General features: G+C 46.5%; 1 protein-coding gene across 1 annotated transcript in view; it reads right to left on the bottom strand.

Annotated features, from left to right (window-relative positions):
- The window catches only part of LOC126412184 (ets DNA-binding protein pokkuri), a 193419-nt gene extending 168338 nt beyond the window's left edge, over positions 1 to 25081 (bottom strand). Inside the window, exon 1 of the mRNA XM_050081664.1 lies at positions 24657 to 25081. The gene's annotated coding sequence lies outside the window, so the exon portion shown is untranslated. The remainder of the gene's footprint in view (positions 1 to 24656) is intronic.
- Positions 25082 to 25298: the final 217 nt, after the last annotated feature.

Here is a 25298-nt window from a genome sequence, read left to right as displayed (position 1 = left end):
TAAATGGCTCTGAGCACTCTGGGACTTAACATCTGAGGTCATCAGTCCCCTAGAACTTAGAACTACTTAAACCTAACTAACCTAAGGAAATCACGCACATCCACGCCCGAGGTAGGATTCGAACCTGTGTCACTAGCGGTCGCGCGGTTCCAGACTGAAGCGCACAGAACCGTTCGGCCACTGCGGCCGGCTATGTAGAAGGTCTATATAATGAAAACAAACTTGAAGACAATATTATAGACAGAGTGGATGAGAAGAGATAACAAACATGGTACTGAGACAAGAATTTGACTGAGCACTGAAAGATCGCAGTAAAAACAAGGCTCCTGGAATAAGTTATATCCCTCAGAATTATTGACGTTTTGAGCCAGGTGGAATACCCTCAGACTTCAGGAAGAATATAACAACTGGAGTTTCAGAGAAGTGAAGTGCTCATATGAGTGAATACCACAGAACCATTAGCTAAGTAAGTCGTGGTTGCAGTATACTCACACGAATTATAAAAAACTGGTAGTAGCTGACCACGGGAAATAACAGTTTGGGTTCCGGAGAAATAGAGGAACATGATACTCCGCACCGACCTTATCTTAAAAAATAGACTGAAAAAAGGCAGACCTTCATTTATGGTAGTTTTAGATTTAGAAACGGTTTTGACAAAGTTGACTGGAATAGCCTCATGGAATTCTGAAAGCATCAGGGGTAAAATAGAGGGACCAAAGTTATCTTCAATTGGTACAGTAACTAAATCACTGTATTTTTCGAGTTAGCACGTCTATGATTTGCTTAAAAAATACGTAACACAAGAACACAGAGAAGATTACGGAATATCAGTCGTTGCAGTGGAGAGCTGCATACTAATAGAATCTACCCAACTTCGACAACTACATTTCCTCCCATAAAGCGAAAAGCGTCCGCTAGTAGACTACGTTAACACTGCAGCATTTCCATTGAGAACGCGAGGCTGCGGGCCTCCACAGTGGAGGATAATTTAGTCTGTCTATTGACGAGGGTCTCGCGGACATCAAAGCACTGTAACCTTATCTTTGGTGCAGAACCGAATTTGCAGGGCGCGCGGCATCGAACCGCTGGCCCCCGGTATGGGGCAGCCGTCGGTCTATCGATCGGCAGCTCTGCTCATCAGGAGCACACGGCCATCACACAGTGCTGTGCGCACGTACAACCAGGCGCCACTGCGTCTATGCGCGCCGCGCAGCAACCGTTCCTTTGTACGCGGCTTCCAGTGTTCGGGCGGGGGCGCGTGTGGTGGATTGCACGTGGCAGGCTGGAGGCGAAGGGAAAGCTGAACGGCCAGTGTAGTGATCTCTGTCAGCTACCAGCTACCTACGCTGTCCCTGCGGATGTTACGCGTTACGGCCGCTGCCTGACCTTTACCTTCTTTACGATCGGCGTATAAAGACAGTCAATGCCGCTAGCGCCGTGCGTGCGGCACTAGTTCTTATGCGATTTCAAAAACTTCCTCACTCTTCTATTTGATAGTGGAAGTTTCACCCGATTACTTTTTGAAAAGGAACTGGAATTTCTGCTCCAAACTGTTTAAGCTGCACAGGAATGAGTACCGAATGCCGATTGTAAATGCTTAGTTTTTCCAACCAATAAAAATAAAGTTGACGAGAAACAGTGCGCCACGCTTCTAGAACACAACGCAAATGGAAAATTGTACTGAAATGCAGGAGGATCTGCAGCGAATTGACGCATGGTGCAGGGAATGGCAATTGAATCTCAATGTAGACAAGTGTAATGTGCTGCGAATACATAGAAAGAAAGATCCCTTATCATTTGGTTACAATATAGCAGGTCAGCAGTTACTGGAAGCAGTTAATTCCATAAATTATCTGGGAGTACGCATTAGGAGTGATTTAAAATGGAATGATCTTATAAAGTTGATCGTCGGTAAAGGAGATGTCAGACTGAGATTCATTGGAAGAATCCTGAGGAAATGCAATCCGAAAACAAAGGAAGTAGGTTACAGTACGCTTGTTCGCCCACTGCTTGAATACTGCTCGGCAGTGTGGGATCCGTACCAGGTAGGGTTGATAGAAGAGATAGAGAAGGTCCCACGGAGAGCAGCGCGCTTCGTTACAGGATCATTTAGTAATCGCGAAAGCGTTACGGATATGATAGATAAACTCCAGTGGAAGACTCTGCAGGAGAGACGCTCAGTAGCTCGGTACCGGCTTTTGTTGATGTTTCGAGAACATACCTTCACCGAGGAGTCAAGCAGAATATTGCTCCCTCCTACGTATATCTCGCGAAGAGACCATGAGGATAACCGTGCGACTGCTACGGTCGCAGGTTCGAATCCTGCCTCGGGCATGGATGTGTGTGATGTCCTTATGTTAGTTAGGTTTAAGTAGTTCTAAGTTCTAGGGGACTGATGACCACAGCAGTTGAGTCCCATAGTGCTCAGAGCCATTTGAACCAAGTGAGCCAGACCATGAGGATAAAATCAGAGAGATTTAGAGTCCACACAGAGGCATACCGACAACCTTTCCGCGAACAATACGAGACTGGAATAGAAGGGAGACCCGATAGAGGTACTCAAGGTACCCTCCGCCACACACCGTTAGGTGGCTTGCGGAGTGTGCATGTAGATGTAGAAGCGATGAGTTGCGCTCCTCAGTCCTCGTCGACAGCAAGACTCTAATCGCATTTATTCGTGACGTTTTGGAATTTTGAGCTGCTGTATTATTCTGTTGCCTGTAGGTTTCTTGTAGTCCCCTTATGCAGAAACCCACAGTTACAACACATCACTCATACAGTTTACAGTGCACAGAACACGTTGCAAAAAGTAAGGTATAAAAACGCACTCTTCAGTTTGCAACATGTAGTGTGATGTTTAATACGTAACGGATTCTCCGTAATGGGATACCAGTAAATCTGCAATCAACAGAATGATACAACAGGTCAAACTTCGAAAACATCACACATAAATGCTGGAATACATGAATAACGCACTTGAGAACGGGAATTATTGCCCGAAAAGGGTCGTGCAAGAAATACGAGAGTGTGCTGAAAAGTAGCGTCTCCAATCTTTTTAAATGTGGAAACTCAAGGCTTTTTACACAAAACAAACGTTATTAACGTTCTACATCTCTTTTATTCTTCATGTCTACATAGCCACCCTGGCAATCAACACATCCCTCGTTACCGGCAACTGTGGCCGAGCGGTTCTAGGCGCTTCAGTCCGTCGCAAGTTCGAACCCTGCTTCGGGCATGGATGTCTGTGCTATCCTTTGGTTAGTTAGGTTTAAGTAGTTCTAAGTCTAGGGGACTGATGACCTCAGATGTTAAGTCCCATAGTGCTCAGAGCGATTTTTGAACTATGGGACTTAACTTCTGAGGTCATCAGTCACCTAGAACTTAGAACTACTTAAACCTAACTAACCTAAGGACATCACACACATCCATGCCCGAGGCAGGATTCGAACCTGCGACCGTAGCGGTCGCGCGGTTCCAGACTGTAGCGCATAGAAGCGCTCGGCCACCTCGGCCGGCCCTCTCGCAGGAATCGTGCAAGACGGTGCGAGAAATGAAGAAAATGGACAAGAGGAGGTGGGCAGGGGAGTGGCGGGGAGCGCTATGGAAGTACTGTGCGACTAGTTGGATGTTTGGGTCTGACGGAATGCGTGCTCGGACAGCCGAACGGTTAAGACGACAGCTCGCGTAAAGCGGGAAAGGGTTCGTTCGAGTCCCGGTGTGGCACAAATTTCCACTTGTCGCTACTGAATTATGCCACCGCTCTAATGCGGCTGGCGTCGGTGTTTGCCTTACGATGACAGGTTTGTTTGAGCCTCGGGGAAGTGTCTTGGAGATGCTTAGAAACTGGAACTGGGAGACGCTCGAAGATGAACGCAAGCTACCCCACGAAAGCCTACTCGCAAGGTTTCAAGAACAGGTGTTAACCGTGGAATCTAGGCATGTACCTCCTTGTATCGCTCCCACAGGGATCGCAAAGACAGCGTATACAGAGGCGATTAAGGAACGATTCTCCCTCACGCCATAAGTGAGTGGATCGGGAAGCAGCCCTACCAAGTGGCACGATGGAAAGTACCCTCTGCCACGCACTTCCCAGTGTTTTGCAGAGCACGGACGTTGATACAGACTAGGGCGGCGTCTTGCCGTAAATGAACGCCGCTAGCGGTGGCTGTGACGTAATGGCGCGGCGGGCCCGGTACGGCGTCCGCCGGGCCGGAACGGGGCACAAAGGCGGTGGGCGCGTGGGTGCGAGCGGGACAAGCAGAGGAGAGCAGAGGGAAGAGCAGGGCAGCGCCGAGACGTGGCAACGCGGCCAGCATCCCACACCACACACCTGTTGCCGGGGGAAAGAAGAGCAGCACGGCCGCCGGCTCAGGGGGTGCGGCGCGGCGTTACCCAACTCACCCGGCGCTGGCGCTCGTCTCCAGGGGCCAGCCGGCGTGCGCCAGCTCATTCAAAAAAATTATATTTTTATGTGTTGTCATCTTTCATGTGGTGCACAAAAAACCGGTGTCCCATAAAGAAAGCAGGTTTTCATTACATAATAATATACAAATTTATTGATGAAATTATGTACTTCGCATGTTATTGCAATATATGCTACCCGTGGTGATGTACTGGGTGGTTATAATTAAGGTGCAGCTACTCACTGAGGTCCAGTATGTGCTGAATCATTGTACGGCAGCGAAACTTGGTAAATACGCTTCAAATGGCTCTGAGCACCACAGTCTACCAGGAAGTCGTGACACTAACACTATGAACAACGCAAATACGGCAGCGCACACTCAGTAGCATTCCTATAACGTTGGCCACCCATAGAGTAAATAGTTTTTCGTCTACCGTGGCTCAAGTGGCGAAACTTGAATTATAACCTCCCTGCGCATAAAGATGGGAACCATTTCGTTTGTACTTTTTTTTATTAAATTTAAAAATCGTTTGTAGCAATATTTTTTTTTATAAAAGACTGATACGGCCTTGCCGCTGTGGTTAAACCGGTTCCCGGTCAGATCACCGAAGTTAAGTGCTGTTGGGCGTGGCCGGCACTGGGATGGGTGACCGTTCGGGCCGCCGTCCGCTGTTGCCAGTTTTCGGGGTGCACTCAGTCTCGTGATGCCAATTCAGGAGCTACTCGATCGAATAGCAGCGGCTCCGGTCACAGAAAACCATCATAACGACCGGGAGAGCGGTGTGCTGACCATACGGCCCTCCTATCCGCATCCTCAGCTGGGGATGATACGGTACTCGGATGGTCCCGATGGGCCACTTGTGGCCTGAAGACGAGGTACTTTTTTTAAATAAAAGATTGGTAATTAAGAATTCATACCTGCAGTGAAAACTGGATTGTTTTATATGATATGTAATTAGAAATTTGAAGACACGCAGTTTCCATAATAATGGCAATTAGATACGTGTTAATTAGCGTATATTCGATGTTTCTGAAATTTAAATGGCGTAGATATTCGAACCGAGCGATCCAGCGCTTACTACTCTCGAGCGCGATGAAATTATTTCCCAACTTACGTATTTTGCGCTTCATGGAAATGCTTGTAGAACATGCATTTCTCTGAAAGTTGTATCTGACAGGAATTGAACACGGAATTCCTACGTGGCAGGCAAGCAATCTGCCGCAGAGCCACGCTCCTTGCCAAAAATTCTGTCTTACTTTGGCATATTGGAGATGGTCTGAAAACTTTGAAGTCGTTTTCTTCGAGAATTTCTGACAGCTGCACCGAACTACTTTGGTACAATGATATCTGAGGTTTGAACTTCACGTACCATAAACATTTTAAAAAATACAAAAATCCGACTGTCAATTGGTCTCCTTGTGAGACAGGTCGGAAACCACTGGTCCAGATGAGTAACGCAGAAGCTGCTCGCATCTCTCACATATTCTAGAAGGATAATAATCTTAGTGACTACGAGCGGTGCAGAGAATGTTTTTAGTGCGAGGAAAGGCGTCGCGGCGTCGGATGCCGTCAGCTGGACGCACCCAGGCCGCTTCCCGGAACGCCAGCAGGAAGGAACGAGCGAGCGTCGCTTTCCTCGTGCTGGCCTTGCGGGGACTCGCACAAGGCGAACGCGGAGAGTGTACTGTGCTGTAGTGTTTGGACTCGCTGCCCACAGCCAGCGCCTCACCTTGGCAGCAAACAAACACCCAGCTGCGCAGTCAGGCGAAAGCTCAGCCTGCGAGTCTACTGGGGCTCAGCAGTCCTGCCTAACACACCGACAGGGGCACGAAGGTCGGCCTGCCAACTTCACTAGCGGTCAGCCTCGGTGGTTTTGCGGTCAGCGCAGCGCATTGCTAATCGAAAGCGCCCGGGTTCGATTGCCCGCCGCGTGGGAGATTCTCTCCCCTCGGGGACTGGATTATTATGTTGTCCTTACGTCATAAATGACATTCCACTGTTGAGATGCTTGTGTGGGCACGTCCCGAAAGAGAATAAAATTAAAACACTTCAGTGGTGGGCAAACTAGATACAACACGGAGGACGATATGGTACCTGTTAAATCATTTTGACGTGAAAGCTTCTGTACGCCTCGTCGGTCAGCTTTCTAGTGTGACACAATACCTTCGCATTTGAATCGCCAGTTCAAAAATGGTTCAAATGACTAAGCACAATGGGACTTAACATCTGAGATCATCAGTCCCCTAGACTTAGAACTACTTAAACCTAACTAACCTAAGGACATCACACACATCCATGCCCGAGGCAGGATTCGAACCTGCGACCGGAGCAGCAGCGCGGTTCCGGACTGAAGCGCCTAGAACTGCTCGGCCACAGCGGCCGGCAAATTGCCAGTAGCTACGACTCTAATAATACGTAAACAGTGGTTGCTATGAGTGTTTGTAGCGCAGCATTTATTTTGCCTGTGATGACATAGAATGAGTGTACGCGCATTCACGCGCTTGTTACGAATTAACTTTGTGTACAGTTATAAATCAGTTCAAATGTGAAATCTTATGGTACTTAACTGCTAAGGTCACCAGTCCCTAAGCTTACACACTACTTGACCTAAATTATCCTAAGGAGACACACACACACACACACACACACACACACACACACACACACACACACACACACACACACACACACACACCCGTGCCCGACGGAGGACTCGAACCTCCGCCGGGATCAGCCGCACAGTCCATGCTGCAGCGCCTTAGACTGCTTATAAATCAGTGTGGCGTGAAAAGGCGCTTAGCTAGGATATTAATTCGGGGGTACGAACAGCTTGCGGAGTACTACTAGGACCCAAATGGATGCAATAATATTCTCCGGAGTATAAGTGAAAATCGGTATTAAATTGAAAATTACAAAATAATGAAAGATGTTATCTCAAATGACTCATAAATACCCTCAGAATTCTAGACAGCGCAAGTCAGCCCTTGTATAATTAGCTGGATGTTGCTTCTTCGATGGCAATGTTACCTCCGAAAGGATGGAAAATTAGAATATAAAGTGTTATTTGCGTCAATATCACTAGAAACGGATCACAGGTAAAGTGGGCAATGCTAAGGAAAGTTAAGTCGACAGTATCCTTATTGAAGGAACCGTCCACATTTTCAGCTGAAGTGATTCGAAGAAACCATGGAAAGGTGGACTTGACGGTGGATTTAAAGAAGCGACCTACCGAAGTCGAATCTAGTGCCTTCACCACTGTGCCAATTCTACCTTCGATTTGATGACTGCTGTAGTTTCATGTAGTCACCTTAGCCACTCCTCCCCCTCTCCATATCCCCCTTTGCAATCTCACTTTTCCCATGCTCTGCACTGTAAATTACTTTAGCGTCTAATCTGAACCAGCATGCAACTTGGCACCTGCCACAAACAGAAGGCATTGCCAGTTATCTTAAGAGTCGGAAATAAAGAAAGTAGGACCAATCGGGCAGCTGACACTCATACTACAGATTTGCAGTCAGTCGCCCAGCCACATGAATAACTATGAGGCATACGGTGACAAAAAGGGAGGCGAAAGGTAAAGAATTCAGAATGCGAAACTCAGCAGGTTTAGATATTGTCTTCAGTGCCAATATAGTTACAACGGTTCGTGCTGGATATAGAAACATTTTACAATACCAATTCACTCCATCCCCTCTTGTAGGTCCGTGTACGTTTCATTTGACAGTTTCGTGGATACTAACCTTTACGCGGTTACGCACTCTTAAGTCCACCAAAGAAAATTATGCTAACCGACGTGGGTAAATACGCCCGTCACCTTGCTTGCTTGGCGGTTACGCATACGAAATGTTAGCGATTCATCACCTGACTCCTACCCCCAAAAAGCACACACACACACACACACACACACACACACACACACATACATACAAACGGGCGGGCGCGCGCGCGCGCGCGCTGCCACAGTTCCGCCAGTAGAAGTCGAAGGACAGATGCGTGAAACAAAAGGTCTATAACAAGTAACAAGCATCCTCACGGTACGTACAGGTTCACAAACTTAATCCTTCCCTCTTCCTACGAGCAACATGTACCTTCTCCCTCCTCCTCTCGCCCAGACGAAACATGGGCCAGCATTTAGTGGCTGGTGTCCGTAGATTTCTTCCTAATAGAGCGATCCCTTCGATCATCATTTACCGACTTGATTGCTCAAATAAAATAACAACTGGAAATTTAGACGGCTGAAGGTATTTTGATTCGACGCTTTACATTAATGTGTTGTTTCTAGACGTTGTTCTTATAAGAAGCGACACAGTAATCCATCTCATTTTCACTCGGCACAGTACAGCGCAAGTAATGTATATCGCAGTGATACGAGACTACTGTCCTCTATAGTGTGGTAACTACAAATCTGCCAAGTCGCATATTGTAAGAAACTCGTTGAGACTATCTGAAAGTTTCCGCGATGTTGGTACGTACTTGTTAAACAGACTTCGTTAGGAAAAAACGAAGTATGCCCACTCAATATCCGAACACACCAAATTAATGTAATTTCTACCTCAGTAGCATTAAGCATTACATACACGATCGTATATGGCAATTTAAAGACTAACAAAATTCAACAAATAAGTAAAACTTGTAACTACGAAAGCCCTAACGACGGGGGAAGATAACACGGAACACCAGTTACATCCTACATCCTTATGCAGTACGTCAGACGGAAAGACATATGTGGAAAACTGACGCATGTAAACCCACCGCAAGTTGACGACGCTGCTGAAGCAGCATTTATCAGCAAAACCACGAGTACTTCAAAATGGTAAACGAGACAGCATGACATTCACTGTGCAAGGAGTATTTAGCTGCATATGTGTGCTACCCATTCCCATTGTAACAGAAAAAAGGCAGCCTTTATGGTATCTGAAGAACTGAGTTATCCTCCGCTGTCGTTTCAAAACTGGATTCATATCCTTTTCGAGAGAGGGAAAGCGAGCGAGCGAGAGAGAGAGAGAGAGAGAGAGAGAGAGAGAGAGAATTTTTTTTATAGTTTCACAAATACTTTCAGATGAGCCTTGCAGTGGTTTCTCAAATAATCCGACGGCCAATTCCGTTCTCGACAAGTGTTCGACTTAATAATTGTATCGCTTCTTAAGTCATCCGTATCGACTCTTACGTACCTTGCGTCATATTCGTTCCAATGAAAATCCCAGAGTAAGATAAACATGACCTTGGCAGATGAGCATGCTGCAGCGAACATTAAAACGAGTCCTAAGTTACTACAGCAAGCGGTTCGAAGAAACACGGGGCCATTGAAAAATAAGACAAAGACTGTACAACGAAGACACATCCCCCTTTGAAGGTTCGGCGGTGGTTTTCAAGCAGCTACCTACGATCGGAAAACTGGTTCTCGTCTTGGGGCCTTCTGAGAAAAACCCAACTTCACGATTACCCACGGCGTCACAACAGTTCACAGAAGGGACTTGCAGTGCGGGAAATCACACAGGTCAACCAGACTGCATCCCAACAAGACGTTTGTAAGCTCACCCACTTAACTCGTTTCTGCAGGACTATACAGTTCTCCCATTCGCAGTCTCTCCCAACTCTGGCAGTGGGCTAACTTTTTGATGACTTCCCCGATTATCTTAACGCCACATCTACCTATCGCGCGTTATCGACTCGTACGAGTATTTAATGCCACACAACCTGGTAATGTCGGACCTGGAGATCCAGTGTTAAGGCGCGTGCCTGAGAACTGAAAGTTGGGATCGAATCTCAATCGGCCCACGGAAAATTTCAGTCTATCTTTAACATAGCCTTCACCTTACGATGTTATGAAGATTCGCTACCAGGTTTGGACCCCACCTTAAACTCCAGGTTCCCTCTCGCTCGTAGTGTTACAGGGTAAGTCGCCAAAGTGTCAACATTTAAATAGATGCAACATTTCAACATACAATACAATCTTTTCAAAAGCAGTACGCATTTCAGATCCTACTGTAGCTACTGGTATTGTAAACGAAATTTTCGTCCAACTTTCTTCGTGCACAAGAAGACGAAACTTATGAAAAGTTTTAAAAAGTCTGCCAGAGCGTGCTGCTTTGTAGGGTTTCGAAACGGGGCGAATACCGCCTTCCTTGTTTTCGACTTACGACGTGTTTTGCATATATTCACGGTCGTACAGGTAAGTCGTAATGCATTCTCCGCCACAGACGTACAGAGTTGTGAAAGGCCGAAGTATGCAGCGATGTCCAACGAGGAAGTGCGGCAGTGGACGCCAGGCGGAGGATAGGACGGCTATTAGTGTCCGCGTCGGCAACTGTCCAAGCTTCCTCCAACTTGTACAGTCGTGGACGGCTAAACTGTGACGTGAACATGCTGCCTGCGGACTTCACTAACGACTAGTGTCCTGTTTTGACATCGCCCCTGCCAACGTCACGCACTTGCGTTCGCTCGTAGAAAAGTATTTTCTCGTGGATCACTCTGATATTCCAGAATGAGATTTTCACTCTGCAGCGGAGTGTGCGCTGATATGAAACTTCCTGGCAGATTAAAACTGTGTGCCCGAGCGAGATTCGAACTCGGGACCTTTGCCTTTCGCAGGCAAGTGTTCTACCATCTGAGCTACCGAAGCACGACTCACGCCCGGTCCCCACAGCTTTACTTCTGCCAGCATCTCGTCTCCTACCTTCCAAACTTTACAGAAGCTCTCCTGCGAACCTTGCAGAACTAGCACTCCTGAAAGAAAGGATACTGAGGAGACATGGCTTAGCCACAGCCTGGGGGATGTTTCCAGAATGAGATTTTCACTCTGCAGCAGAGTGTGCGCTGATATGAAACTTCCTGGAAGATTAAAACTGTGTACCCGACCGAGACTCGAACTCTGATATTATTATGTCAGGTTATTAGCTCTAACGGTGCAACAAAAAAATTTGGTATATTCTAAAAAGTAGGAACAAATAGTAAGAGGATTAAGATAAAAGCTTACGGATAGAACGGTCTACTTTTCCCGCACTCTTCTCCTCAGTTTTAGTCACTTCAGGGTCAACACACTGTTGTCCCTACTACAGTTTTTTTGAAAATCTGTTTTAAGTCCTATGGGACCAAACTGCTGAGCTCATCGGTCCCTAGGCTTACACACTACTTAATCTAACTTACGCTAAGGACAACACATACACCCATGCCCGAGGGAGGAGTCGGAACTCCGACAGGGGGAGGGGGGGAGAGGGGAGGGGAGCCGCGCGAACCACGGCTACCAGCGCGGTTGCTACAATTTTTCTAGTTCACACACTATTACAAGCCACCATTAGACAAGTGGAAAGAAAACGACGCGAAAGAGTAACTGAACTGAAAAATCTAAACAAGCTCATATCAGTAAGCGTGTAAGCCACAGCTGCAACTAAGCACAGCTTTTTAATAGCTTGAAAGAAGACACAGAAAGTTTAGAACAGAAATTGAAGTGGACCGCGGCTTGAACCCAGAACCTTTGCCTTCCGAGGCTAAATGCTCTACCGAATGAGCTATTCGGTCATCAGAGCACTTGCCTGCAACAGTATGAGGTACCGGGGTTGGAGTACCAGTCTGGCACACAGTTATAATCTGCTAGGAAGTCTAAAAGCCGGCCGGAGTGACCGTGCGGTTCTAGGCGCTACAGTCTGGAACCGAGCGACCGCTACGATCGCAGGTTCAAATCCTGCCTCGGGCATGGCAGGTTAGTAAGGTTTAATTAGTTCTAAGTTCTAGGCGACTGATGACCTCAGAAGTTAAGTCGCATAGTGCTCAGAGGCATTTGAACCATTTGAGGTCTAAAACTGGCGTATACTCCGTTCCAGAATGAAAACGCTTTCCGGAGAAATAAAGAACCAAATAAACCAATCACCGAAGCATGCGGCATTACCAGCACTGTTAAATATAAATCAGGAACATTTTTAACATAAAATTGGAGGGAACAACAAATAATTAACACAAAACAGGAGTAGGAAGGGAAAAAGGACTTAGTAAACACTAAAAAACCGTGAAAGATGCAGCACAATCAGGGAAATAATTTTGCGGCGTTTAATTTATCCCACACTGCTGAAACGCAGGCGATAGGCGAAAATGGTGCGTGTGATAAGGAACTCATTCAGCAAAAGAAAATTCAGGAAATAGCCTCTGAACTAGAACGAATATTTTACTCTGCGGTGGGGTGTGCAGTGTTCTGGAATTTCGATTGCGATTAAAACTGTACATCGGATCGGACTCGAATGTGAATCCTTGCTTTTCGGCGGTTCGAACACCTAATTGGCGAAACAGCTTTCTTGAAGATTCAAATCTCGGAGCTGCTCAGTTGTAGCAGGGCTTTGTTCGGAAAATGAATATGGATGGCGAGAAAACCGGAGTCGATGAAAGCGGACATATTTCGAAGATGGCTGCACAGAAAAGTCTTAAAAATTGATGGGAAAAAACAGAAGGAACTAGATGAACACTCAAGTAAAGAAATCCATGAGAACTCACAAGCAGGAAGTGACACATTTGTGGTACATATGACACTGCACCAAGACTTCAGAATGTGTCATTTCAAGGAGTACAAAACAAGAATGCAGTATGCAAAATTCCTCGGAGAGGACGTTGGAAATAGGTGTACAGATATAAGAAGATTATCACAATAAAGGAAGAGACATTAAATCAATGCATACCTCAACTGCTTTTTCAACATGCATATTAAAACTCCAGCGTATAAAGCACAAAGGAACTATTTGACGAACTTCAGAACCATCCAGTTTTACATTCCTTGAGGTATTTCTGGCATTTACGACCTTTGGTACAAAAACAGTATGGTTTATAGCATGAAACAGTAAATTAGAAGTTTCCTTGGTACGTACGTCAAAAGCTTCTTCCGATTTCGCTGGTCAGGAAAGCAGCCAAATAGAGTTTACTACTCTTCGGTAGCTAGATGTTGAGGTTTGGTCGTTTGGAACATGAAACATTGGAATCACATCCTCCTCCCCCCCCTCCCCCAAATCTCACACGGCTGAAACGTGACACACAGCGAGTCCGTAATCGCCTTTGATAAGTATTTGGTTTGTGAGATACGGGAAGAAGACGGCCTGCTGGGCTGCCGGAACGCCGATGCCCCCTCTCTCTAACACAGCCAGGAGGCAGTGCGTGCAGAAAACGAAAGTTACCTCTGGCAGCTTCTCTGTTGTGCAATCCTTTACGCAACGACTGGAATCCAACACGCCCCCCATACCTCGTAACACCTGCTGGCAGTTACCTAAAATCACATTGTACCATTTGCCTGCATATATAGTGCATTTTATAACGGAAACTTGCTTTCCTTACTATGTGCATTTCGACGGCAATACTTTTATTTATCTACTATAAACACTAGTTGCACTGTCAAGCGAAATTAGCAGACGTCCGTTCCCCTTCTGGCACGGAAAATGTCCCTTTACTGTGACGTCACGTCATACGCCAGAGTTTTCATAGGCAACGTTAGATTCTGACTTAAAGTGATGAGGATATCCCATTTTGTTCCTACAAGAAAAGTAGTCACACTCTGAAATGAGCTAATGTGCGACACCAGCTAACTGAGTTGACGTGGAAACGAAAGCAGAAAATCATTTGCTTAGCTGATAGACCTCTTCGCCAGCAGCCTTAGCAGCTCTCGCCTCACAGACGGTACAGTTTATTTACCACCGGCTGTAAAGTAAATAACATCCTCGTGTTGAACACGAGTTTGTTTTTAGTGTGGCGCCCCTCAACCTTCCCTCTCCCTTGTGTGGTCATTAATATACCTCAAAGCACTTTTTTCAGTCTGAGGCCGAGTCCTAACAGATCAGTTGTTCATTTAGTTTAGCCTGAGACAGCAATAACTAACAAAGATAAATGTCTTCTTTTTATCGAGATGTGGGCGTGCTGCAATTTTCATCCAAGGCCGCAGGTACGTTGTGCACTGGATCCATTCTGCATTTTATGTTGACAGAGATGCTTACAAATGGGAAGGTAGACTAGTTTGTATTTTGCGAGATTATTCTACACAGAGCAGTAGTTGAGATAGATAGCTTTTAACGTCTTTTCGATGACCAGAATATCCGTCACTGTAACTGGTCGGCCAGTTACTGCCACACAGACGACAGGGGTTAGGCACCCGCTGTTGCTGCTGCTGGCGAGGATATTTGCATCGTGAGGTGACGGAAAAGGGGTGTACTTAGTGTCATTATGATAACTGAGCAGCGATTATAAGGAGTTAGCGGATACGGTCTCAAAAGACCTTAGAAACTGGGAGCCACGTGTCCTTCCAAATGACATGACAGAAACATGGCTCCATGCGCATAAATCGGTATCTAAACCTGGCTAACTGCGTTACCGCTGTGTAATAGAGGGTATCTAGTGTATTACCGTCACTTCCCCTTTTTCCTAGTCCAAAGACGAATGTTGCGCGAGTAAAAGCCTCCGTAAGAGACAGAATCTTTACTTTACCTTCATAGCCTTTTCGTGGAATATATGTGGAAGACGCAATGAAATAAGTTAGTACGCTCTCGTAATTAGAACAGCAAACTAGCAAACGAATCTGTGACGAAACGCGCTACTCTTCTCTGGATCTCTCTTCTCGCATGAAATCCTGCGCACCATGGATGCAGGGCAGACAGGCAGATTCCATATTCCTAGATTTCCGGAAAGCGTTTGACATGGTGCCTCACTGAAGACTATTAACGAAGTTACAAGTATACCGAATAAGCACTCAGATACGTGAGGGACTCTAAGACTTCTTAATTAATGGGACATTTTCCTCAACGGCGAGTGTTCATCAGAGACAAGAGTATCGTCTGGAATGGCCATGGACGTACGGAAGGACTGCTCTTATTCTCTGTATACGTAAATGATCTGACGAACGGGGTGAGCAACAACCTGAGGCTGTTTACTGTTGTACGGGGAGGTCTCGTCGTTGAAAGACTGTAGAGCGATATAAGATGACTTAATCAAAATTCCTGTTCCAACACGGCATTAGTAGTGTGCTGCTTGAGACAGTCGCGTCGATTAAATATCTAGGTGTAACGCTGCAGAGAAATGTGAAATCGACCGAGCGCGTAAGGATGGTTGTAAGGAAGGCGAATCGTTGACCTCGTTTTATTCGGAGAATTTTAGGAATGTGTGGTTCATCTGTAAAGGAAACCACATATAGCAGACTAGTGCGACGCATTTTTGAGTACTGTTCGAGTATTTGGGATCCGCACCAGACATCGAGGCAATTCAAAGACTTGCTGCTAGATTTGTTACCGATAGGTTTGATCAGTATGCGAGTATTAGGAAGATATTTTTCGTGAACTGAAATTGAAATACCTGGAGAGAAGAAAACGTTCTTTTCGCGTGGCGCTATTGAGAAAATTTAGAGAACCGGCATTTGAGGCTGATTGTAGAGCGATCCTGCTGACCCCAACATACGTTTCGCTTAAGGACCACGAAGATTTAAGAGAAATCAGGGCACGTACGGAGGCATATAAACAGTTATTTTCCCTCGCTCCATTTGCAAGTAGAACAGGAAAGGAAACGGGTAGTAGTGCTACAAGGTATCAAAAATGTGTTCAAATGTGTGTGAAATCTTATGGGGCTTAACTGCTAAGGTCATCAGTCCCTAAGCTTACACAATACTTAACCTAAATTATCCTAAGGACAAACACACACACACACACCCATGCCCGAGGGAGAACTCTAACCTCTGCCGGAACCAGCCGCACAGTCCATGACTGCAGCGCCTAAGACCGCTCGGCTAATCCCGCTACAAGGTATCTTCTGTCATGCACCGTACGGAGTATGTATGTAGATATAGGTCTTCTCCATTTCTTCTATCAATGCTACCCGATAATACGTCGTATGGGCACCAGACTGAGAAACAGTAGTGATGTATCAGCCGAACGAGTGTTTTGTAAGCTATTTCCTTCGTGTAGGTATTACCTTTCCTCAGCATTTTTACGAGTATCAGTCAGGCAGCTGACGTTCCTCCCAACAGTTTCATGTGTTCCTTTCACTTTAAGTCGTTTCGCACGCATACATCCAGACGTGTAATGTACGTGATAGTTCCGCAGTCGTGTAATGAAACAGCGGCTCCTCCTACCTATTTACGCGCAGTATCCCACATTTGTTTATATCGTGGGTCCACAGACAATCCGTGCACCGAGAGCCGATCTTCTGCAGATCTTCCTGCAACTCGCTACAGCTCTCCAGCGTCGACAGAGTCAGTTCACGGGTGTGTATCTGCACATAAAGCCTCGACAGAAGCAAAATGTCGGACGATAGTGGGCAGCTAAATCCCGAAGAGGCAGCGCTTCTTCCTGCTGCCTGGGAGGAGCACCTGCCTAACGGGCCCCTGGCCGGCAGCGCCAAGTTTCCAAATAGGCGGCGCTCAGCGCGGCGGAAGACGGCTGCCCCGCCCGCTCCCACTTCCCTGGCGTCACCGCTATTTGCGACCACTTTGCTCTTCCCGGGATCCCCTCCCTCCCTCCCCCTCTCTCTCCTCCTCTCCGCGCGAAGTCCTCGCGGACTGACCGTCGCAGCCGCGAAGCGCAAACCCATTGCGGAGCCTGTATGCCAAAGAGACTGCGCGTCTATCTACATACACACTCCGCGAGCCACCACACGGTGCAAGGCGAAGGGTCAGCGGTACCACTGCTAGTCAATCCCTTTCGTGTTCCGCTTGCTAATGGAGCGAGAGAAAAACGACTTCTCACATCTTGTTTTTGCCGTCACTACACTAGCTGTACGACGATGGCTGTGCGCAGTCTGTCGCAAATGCTGCTTCTTCAAACGTTCTCGGTGGTGTTCCGCAAAAATAAATCTTCTTTCCTCCATTTCAGTTCATACAGCGTTTCAGTTAACACTCCCATGTTGATTGAACCTACAGCTAATAAAGCTAGCAGCACGCCCCCGCTTTACTTCGATGTCCTCCTTTAATGTGACCTGGTGTGGGTTCCAAACACTCGAGCGTACTGAAGACTGGAACACACAAGAATTCTGTTCGCTGTCTTTCCTTATGAATGACCTACACTTTCCAACAATTACTACATTCGACTTGGCTACAACCGACCTGGCCGAGCGGTTCTAGGCGCTTCAGTCTGGAACCGCGCGACCGCTACGGTCGCAGGTTCGAATCCTGACTCGAGCATGGATGTGAGTGATGTCCTTAGGTTAGTTAGGTTTAAGTAGCTCTAAGTTCTAGGGGACTGATGACCTCAGACGTTAAGGCCCATAGTGCTCACAGCCATTTGAACCATTTTACAACCGACCTAACGTGCTCGTTCCACTTTATGTCACTATGTATCATTACGCAGCACACCGATAACGCTGATATTGTAACATGACAAAGAACGCTATCCCTAGCCTTTTTATGTGAACTCCGACTTTTTCACACTTAGAGCAAGCTGCTTACTCATCACACTGGATAGAAACTTTATGGAAGTCTTCTGCGTCCTCTTACAGTCACTCAACGACGAAAATATCGTTTACGCATATAGAGGGCAAAAGCGGTCATATCACAGTTGCCTGGGGCACACCTGACGGTGCGCTCGTCTCTGATGAACACTCGCGGTTCAGAACTGACGTGCATAACTGAAAAAGTCTTTCAGTGTAAGTCATACAGCACTTTCGTAACAGAAATCCACGCCAATTGACTGCACGCACATCACACTAAATACGTATCTAGACTTGGGATAAAATAACATCAAACTTATACAACAATCACATCGAAGGAAGACTACATTTAATCAGAAATATGAGTCAGTAAATAAGTAATTTTAGGAATCGTGATGAGTTTCACGGGCCTCTTACGCATAACCTTACGCGCACCTGACAGTAAAAAAATAAAAATAAAATAAAATATGTTCAAATGTGTGTGAAATCTTATGGGACTTGACTGCTAAGGTCATCAGTCCCTAAGCTTACACACTACTTAACCTAAATTATCCTAAGGACAAACACACACACCCATGCCCGAGGGAGGACTCGAACCTCCGCCGGGACCAGCCGCACAGTCTATGACTGCAGGCCTGACAGCATTTAAAGAGTTACCGTGATTTTACTTTCACAGTGAAACACAACCTGCTGGCTTCTCTTACCTCATTACAATTACAGTCGACTGTTGGTAATTCAAGCATATGTAAATCGCAGCGAATGTCAGACCGTCTCGCGAAAACACAATAACTTAACTCAGCGGCTATGTAACACTCGGTAATTCGAATTCTCTCCTCGGTTATTCAGATAATTATTTCGTCACTCGACTCTTCAAGATACTCCTGTGTTTTCCCCTACAATGTGTAACTTACAACACTACTTAAATCAGTTGTCAAAATGCCGGCTGGAGTGGCCGTGCGGTTCAAGGCGCTACAGTCTGGAACCGAGTGATCGCTACGGTCGCAGGTTCGAATCCTGCCTCCGGCATGGATGTGTGTGCTGTCCTTAGGTTAGTTAGGTTTAATTAATTCCAAATTCTAGGCGACTGATGACCTCAGAAGTTAAGTCGCATAGTGCTCACACCCATTTGAGTTGTCAAAATGACTTCAAAGAAGTACAGGTGTTCGCCTTCCTCAGAGAAGAAACATGTAACTGAGGGCCGGCCGGTGTGGCCGTGCGGTTAAAGGCGCTTCAGTCTGGAACCGCGTGACCGCTACGGTCGCAGGTTCGAATCCTGCCTCGGGCATGGATGTGTGTGATGTCCTTAGGTTAGTTAGGTTTAATTAGTTCTAAGTTCTAGGGGACTGATGACCTCAGAAGTTAAGTCGCATAGTGCTCAGAGCCTTTTTTGTAACTGAGGACGTGGAAAAAAAAGTAGAGCAAAAACATTATGGACTCCCGCCATTCACGCTGTTGACAATCCTGAAGCGGAGATATAAAACTGCTGAAGACGTATCTTAAGGAGGGAGGAAGCGGGCAAGGGGAGGTTCAAGCACGCTGACGGAAATGACGCACTTAATGTTTTTTAAGAAAGTAGCTTCCATTGTAGGAAGATTTGTGGGGACAATACGAGTACTGTTGACAATTTGTTCGACATCGAAAAATAAATCAAACTGAAGCTTTCCAAAGTATTTTCTAACATTTGTGTGTGTCCGTTTGAAATGTTAAAATAAATACAAAATAATTAAGCTATTTTCTTGTAGTTTCAGTCCTAGTTGGTACTTCGTTTCTTTTTATACAGAAATACGGCTGTTATTGAATATAGGTACCATTTTTAACTCATACTCTCACTTCGATTTTGTCGTGAATCCACTTCGGTCAAAGTTACTAGAACTTTATGTTGAGACACTTGAAAATGGAATTAACGACAGTCGTGCGCCATACTCCGGGAATCCGCTACTGCAGCAGAGGCTCTGCTGCCCCTGCCCGCTGCGCCTACCCGGCCAGCGCACGCTACCGGCAACACTCGCGATGCTCCCAGAAAAGAAAAAACCACAAGTGACCAGACGGGCGCTGCGCAGCGCGAGAGGCCAGAAAAACCGCTCCGCGGGCTGCTGCTAGCTTCCGGCTGTCCGAGAACAGCCATTGTCCACCAACAGAAACAAAACCGAGAGCCATTCTGTCAAGAACTGGCGTTAAGAAACCGCGGCAGGTGGTTAAGGCACTGGACTTGTATTCGGGAAGAGCGGGGTTCAAATTTCAGTGCAGCCATTCAGAGTACGGTCTGCCGTGAATTCACCACACTGCTGAAGGGTAAGCTGGAACGTTTTTCTTCCTCCCTACCTGTTTTTTGTTACACCGCCGACGATGAGACGGGTGAATCTGCGCAAGTCAATAACAGGAGACTAGAAGCAATAGGCAAGCAGACGCAGAGTCAACTGCCGGCCGTAGTAGCCGAGCGGTTCGAGGCGCTTCAGTCTCGAACCGCACGACCGCTACGGTCGCAGGTTCGAATCCTGCCTCGGGCATGGATGTGTGTGATGTCCTTAGGTCCTAAGTTCTAGGGGACTGATGACCTCAGCAGTTAAGTCCCATAGTGTTCAGAGCCATTTGAACCAATATACACCAACACGTACACAATCATGCAGTTCAGTCATCTGTATGTCATTTTTTCTTCTATGTCATTTGTCTAGTGTTTGCAAATAAAATATGTTCTGAGGGAACGAAGAAAACAGTAATCCATAAATTACGAAGATAGAGAAAGAAAAGGGAATTGGGGAAGGGGGGGGGTTATTTGTTTAATTTACGGCGTCGCAGTGATAGGCCGGTGCATTCACCAACGCTTCACCAGAACCGCGAATTATTGTAGAAAAGCTATACTTAACACGCCCTTGGGAAATACACCCCGTGTGATGTGCACTGCGTCTAAACATAGAACAAAGCAACTTTTTGTTTCCAAAAAAATTTTCCAATTGAAAAAAATGTTCAAATGTGTGTGAAATCTTATGGGACTTAACTGCTAAGGTCACCAGTCCCTAAGCTGACACACTACTTAACCTAAATTATCCTAAGGACAAACACACACACCCATGCCCGAGGGAGGACTCGAACCTCCGCCGGTACCAGCCGCACAGTCCATGACTGCACCGTTTTCAATTGATTCCGTGTGAATCACATAATAGTGGCCTAGCTAATAATGTGTGTACATGCGGCGTGAGTTCTGTGCTGAGCTAGCAACGAAGTATATACGTTGTAAACGAGAGATCCACTGTGCTCTTGCGCCGAAGTACCGGCTGGCGTGAACTTGCAGTGAAATTGTAATGCACGAAGTCGAGAGGAAGGAAGACTTTAGCTCCCTTGTATATGAGTCAACCGTGATACAGCCTACGATTACTATTATTTCCTCGTGCTTTGTACAGACAAAAGGAAGGAAGATTCTAACGAGGAAGCTGGTTGAGCTCATACTGTGCGCTGTTAAAATACAGCAGATTGTGGTTATTAACAACGTACTGTCACGAGACAGACCCGGTGTAGCCAAATGCTCTCTTCGTGTCGACGCCATCCGCTAGATAATTTTCCACATACACCTTTTAGCCACAGCTGGCCAGAGTATCTCCTGCTCAGACAACAAGACCAGAGGCCAGTGTCGCTATTTTCAGTTTACAGCAGTAGTTGAATAAACTGTATGCCCTCCGTTACTAGTGTCGTCGGTTACTACAGCTTCTCTCGTACATAAAACATAGCAGATCCTGGCGTTGTAATTAAAATCGGATCGAGAATAAGAGACTTCAGATGTACAGCAACAAAAGAATAAGTTCCTACGTCAAACAAGTGCATCTGAATGAGGTTTTACGACAGGAAAAACAATCCTGAAAACAAAATTAGACATCTGTCGGCAAGGTGTTACATCGCTAAGAAGTACGGCATACAGTAGATTAGCAATTCTTAGCCTCGACCGAAGGCTGAGTTGGTTTGCCTCCTTCTCTATATAGAATATATCAAATGACTAAGGAAAAACGTATCAATTAATAAACAAATGTTCGGAGCCTAATAAAATGAACGATGTAGGTTCTTCCTGGTCCATAAACTCTCGATTTCCCATGTGAGTCCAATCGCATGAACTGCACAAGTTACCTGTAATCAGTCCCTTTCTTAGACAAACCAGTTCCCCAGGATCGTATGAACAGAACGGAAACATGCTCGTCACTCCATTTACAGATGACAGTATGCGATAGTTCCACTTCATATTCCCGCCTTATAATTCCCAGCAGGTGTTGACGTAATATTACAGACTATTTGTAATACATGACACCTGTCTCGTTTCTACCGTACGAAAGTGCACAATTCTACGTTGTCAAATTTAAAATCTAATAACAATTTCTTTGATCTGATCCGGTATAAATGCAACTGTACCGTTCAAAAATTCGTCATACAGAACTGAATAATCTAAAAAAAGTGTGTGACTAAAAACGGTACTGCCAATAACACAGAATGCGACGGTAATGGTTCTATCACATTTCCTTGGATTGGATTCGGAATTACTCTCGTATCTATGGAAGAATCTTCGTGCAGATTATAGTGACTAGGAGTGAAGACAAATCCTCGAACCCTTCTGCAAATAAATTACTGTAAAAGTACCGATATCATGTTTATTGCGAAAGCGTCACATGATAGCCAGACGCTATCGCTGCACAAATTCTCGTGTATCTGCTGTCTCCATCCATAAAACAAAAACATTTGCAAACTCCTTTCTGTTGCTGTCTGCTTGCTGTACAAGATATCCTGCAAACAAATAAATGCCCTGCTGCACTTGACGAAAAAGTTAAATAACTTCCTTCTGTCAACACGAACACCCCTCCCCCTCAAAAAAATTAAAAAAATATAAAAAAAATTCTACGTATCTGGCGAACTTTCGCTGTCAAACAGCAATGTAAATGCTTCGATTTTCTCCCAGCTACAGTTTTCCCTCTTTCCATTTCTCAGTCACATTACTTTCTTTACCCCTGTTTTCATTACTTCTGTTTCATCACGTTCGTCTTTATCTCTTCCAGCCCTTCACTTATGCCAACTGCTCTTACTACGCACAGTTTAAATCCACTTTCAGTTTGCCTCTATTATTCTACTTTTCATGAAGTAATATAAATAATTAAATGCCAATAATGTTGTCCTCTCGCGACGAACATGTCGCCTATAGTGAATATAAATTGCTTTTTTCTACGCTACTCACATCATAGTAATTTCTAAAAGTATGCTTTACGTTGGATACAACTGATAACGTAGTTCCCGTACTGAATGTGATGTATAGTATGGAGAATTCCTGGTTTGACGTGATAGAGGGCCTAATGTCCTAATCCGACCAGGATAAAAATAAAAACACAGTTTACATAATAACGGCCGTGGTTGGTTTGGAAACTCCTTCCAGACTTGGGAGAGGCGACACTACGCCTAGGCAGGCAGGGAGGCGCAGGTGTAACAGCGCGGAGGGCCGGTGTAACCGAAATCGCAGCACTTGGCGGCGCAGCGGGGGCCGGCGGCTTCCGGGCGGATGCTGCGAGACGCAGACGCGAGAGGAGACGTGGCAACGCCGCGACTACTTGTTGCAAGGAAGAGAAGAGGCCGCAGGAGCAGGAATGTGACTCCTCCGCCTCCACCAGTGCCTGCACCTGTTGGTGGCCCCAGCCCGGACGCCCGATGAGATTAGCGGGGTTCGTTTCCAGGCCGCAAGGGAGCGTGACCAGCTCTGGAAGGGAAAGGACCCCGGCCATCGAGGGCAGTCGCTCGTCATGTGTTCGGAAGCGCCGCCTCCGCTGCTGAGGTCGACCTCTTCCTGCTACGCAAGCGGCTGACTATGAAATGTCTTACGTCAGAAGACACGGGCGCTCTAAATGGCACTCCACTGATGCCGCAATTGCGCTCTTGTCCCGATGCTTCCCTGACGATTCAGAGCATGCGTACAGAAGAGTCAACAAGAAAAAAACTCTTAACAGTACAATCATTCAGCAAGGGTGCTTCCGCTCGTTCATACCTCGAGGCTACCAGCGGGCGATAATATCAGGAGGATGTACGAGAGCTTATTAGGCAGTATTAAAAGCTAATGCTTAAGCAAATTCTACCAACGACAGAGCCTTGACCAAAGCTTCAAAAGTTCGTCGGTGTGGCTATCGAACTTATAACTAAAAACACAACTGTAATATTACAGGAAAAAGACGCCGAAGTGCCGTTAATACAAAAGACGAAGAGCGGCTGGAATGTATATATTGTATTGGAAGAAGAAGAGGGCGTTCGAAGCTCTAAAACGAATATGCCGCAAAAAATAATTCCGTGTATGCAAGAGCACGTTGGCTTATCTCTATTGGCCTTTCAGACACGAGATATATTTTCTGCCTGTCCAGTTGAACTGAGAGCAAGAGTCAAGTTAACTACCGCCAGCAAAATGTCCGCCTCTTCCTTTAAATATTGTTGGGCAGAACGCAACTCAAAAGTCTGAGTCGTTGAAGTTTCAAAGTTGTCATGCGTGGAAAAATGTTACAAACATTCTGCGCATATAAACAAAACGAAATAAGACCAGCACGCTTTGCCCTCGCAATGGCAATAGCAGAAAATGCGACAGCTGTCTACAAAGACATTTCACTTTCAAATTATGCACTGACACTTCCTTTCCGGTCTGGCAACAACTGTTTTTTTCTTACAGTCACTATAAGGCATATCGTAGAAAGATGTTTACTTCACTACGGACACAAATAAGAGGCGTACAATTAAAAACATCCGCTAACGTAATCAGCCAGTACATGTTTCTCTGGCTTCGTAGGGAAGCACACAATGGTGCAGTGCAGGCACTGGAGACGCACCGTCACCGCGAAAGCAACAAGTCTGCGCGCCGGTGACAGATGAAATGTTTACCTTTAGGAGGGTGCTGCGAAGAGATCCGGTGTCCTTGTGAAGGAACTGAAGAAGAGCGCTGTGGCAGCAGCGACGACGCTCGTGTAATCCTGTCCGGAAGAGTACGGCGAGTCACCACTAAATCACAACTAGAATGACGCGGCCGCGAGCGGCGTTTGGCGTTGACTCCGGCTGCTGGGCGGACGATCCATGTGGCGGCGCGGCTGTGAGCTTTTCCGCGTTAAGACCAACGCTCCTGCTACGAGGGATGGACACGCACTCACTTCGCGTAATGAGAGGCGCGAGCACACCGGGAAGCGAACAGGTGGCGTGGGACTGTCACTCGACGGCTGTGAACGGTCGCTGACGGGCCACGGACAAATGCCTGCTGCGCTCCACTGTTTACCGACCACCACACGCTCTCGCTCGACCCGCTCGCGCCGAAGTCGGCTCGCCAAGTGCGCGCGGAGCGCGAGCCGGCACTCAGCTGGGCTGGAGCAGTGGAGGGGGTGACAGCGGCAGAGTGGGGGGGGGCGCGGGCGGAGGAGGGGGAGAAGACAGGCGCGGAGGGTTCGCGCGCTCGCCGCCGCGCACGTCCGGCGCTGGCAGCGCGGCAGATAATAGCGAGTGTACAGTGCCTGATGAAAGCCAATTACCGGCGGC

This window comes from Schistocerca serialis, chromosome 7 (genome assembly GCF_023864345.2).
Source record: "Schistocerca serialis cubense isolate TAMUIC-IGC-003099 chromosome 7, iqSchSeri2.2, whole genome shotgun sequence".
NCBI lineage: Eukaryota > Metazoa > Arthropoda > Insecta > Orthoptera > Acrididae > Schistocerca > Schistocerca serialis.
This window is presented reverse-complemented; position numbering and strand designations above follow the sequence as displayed.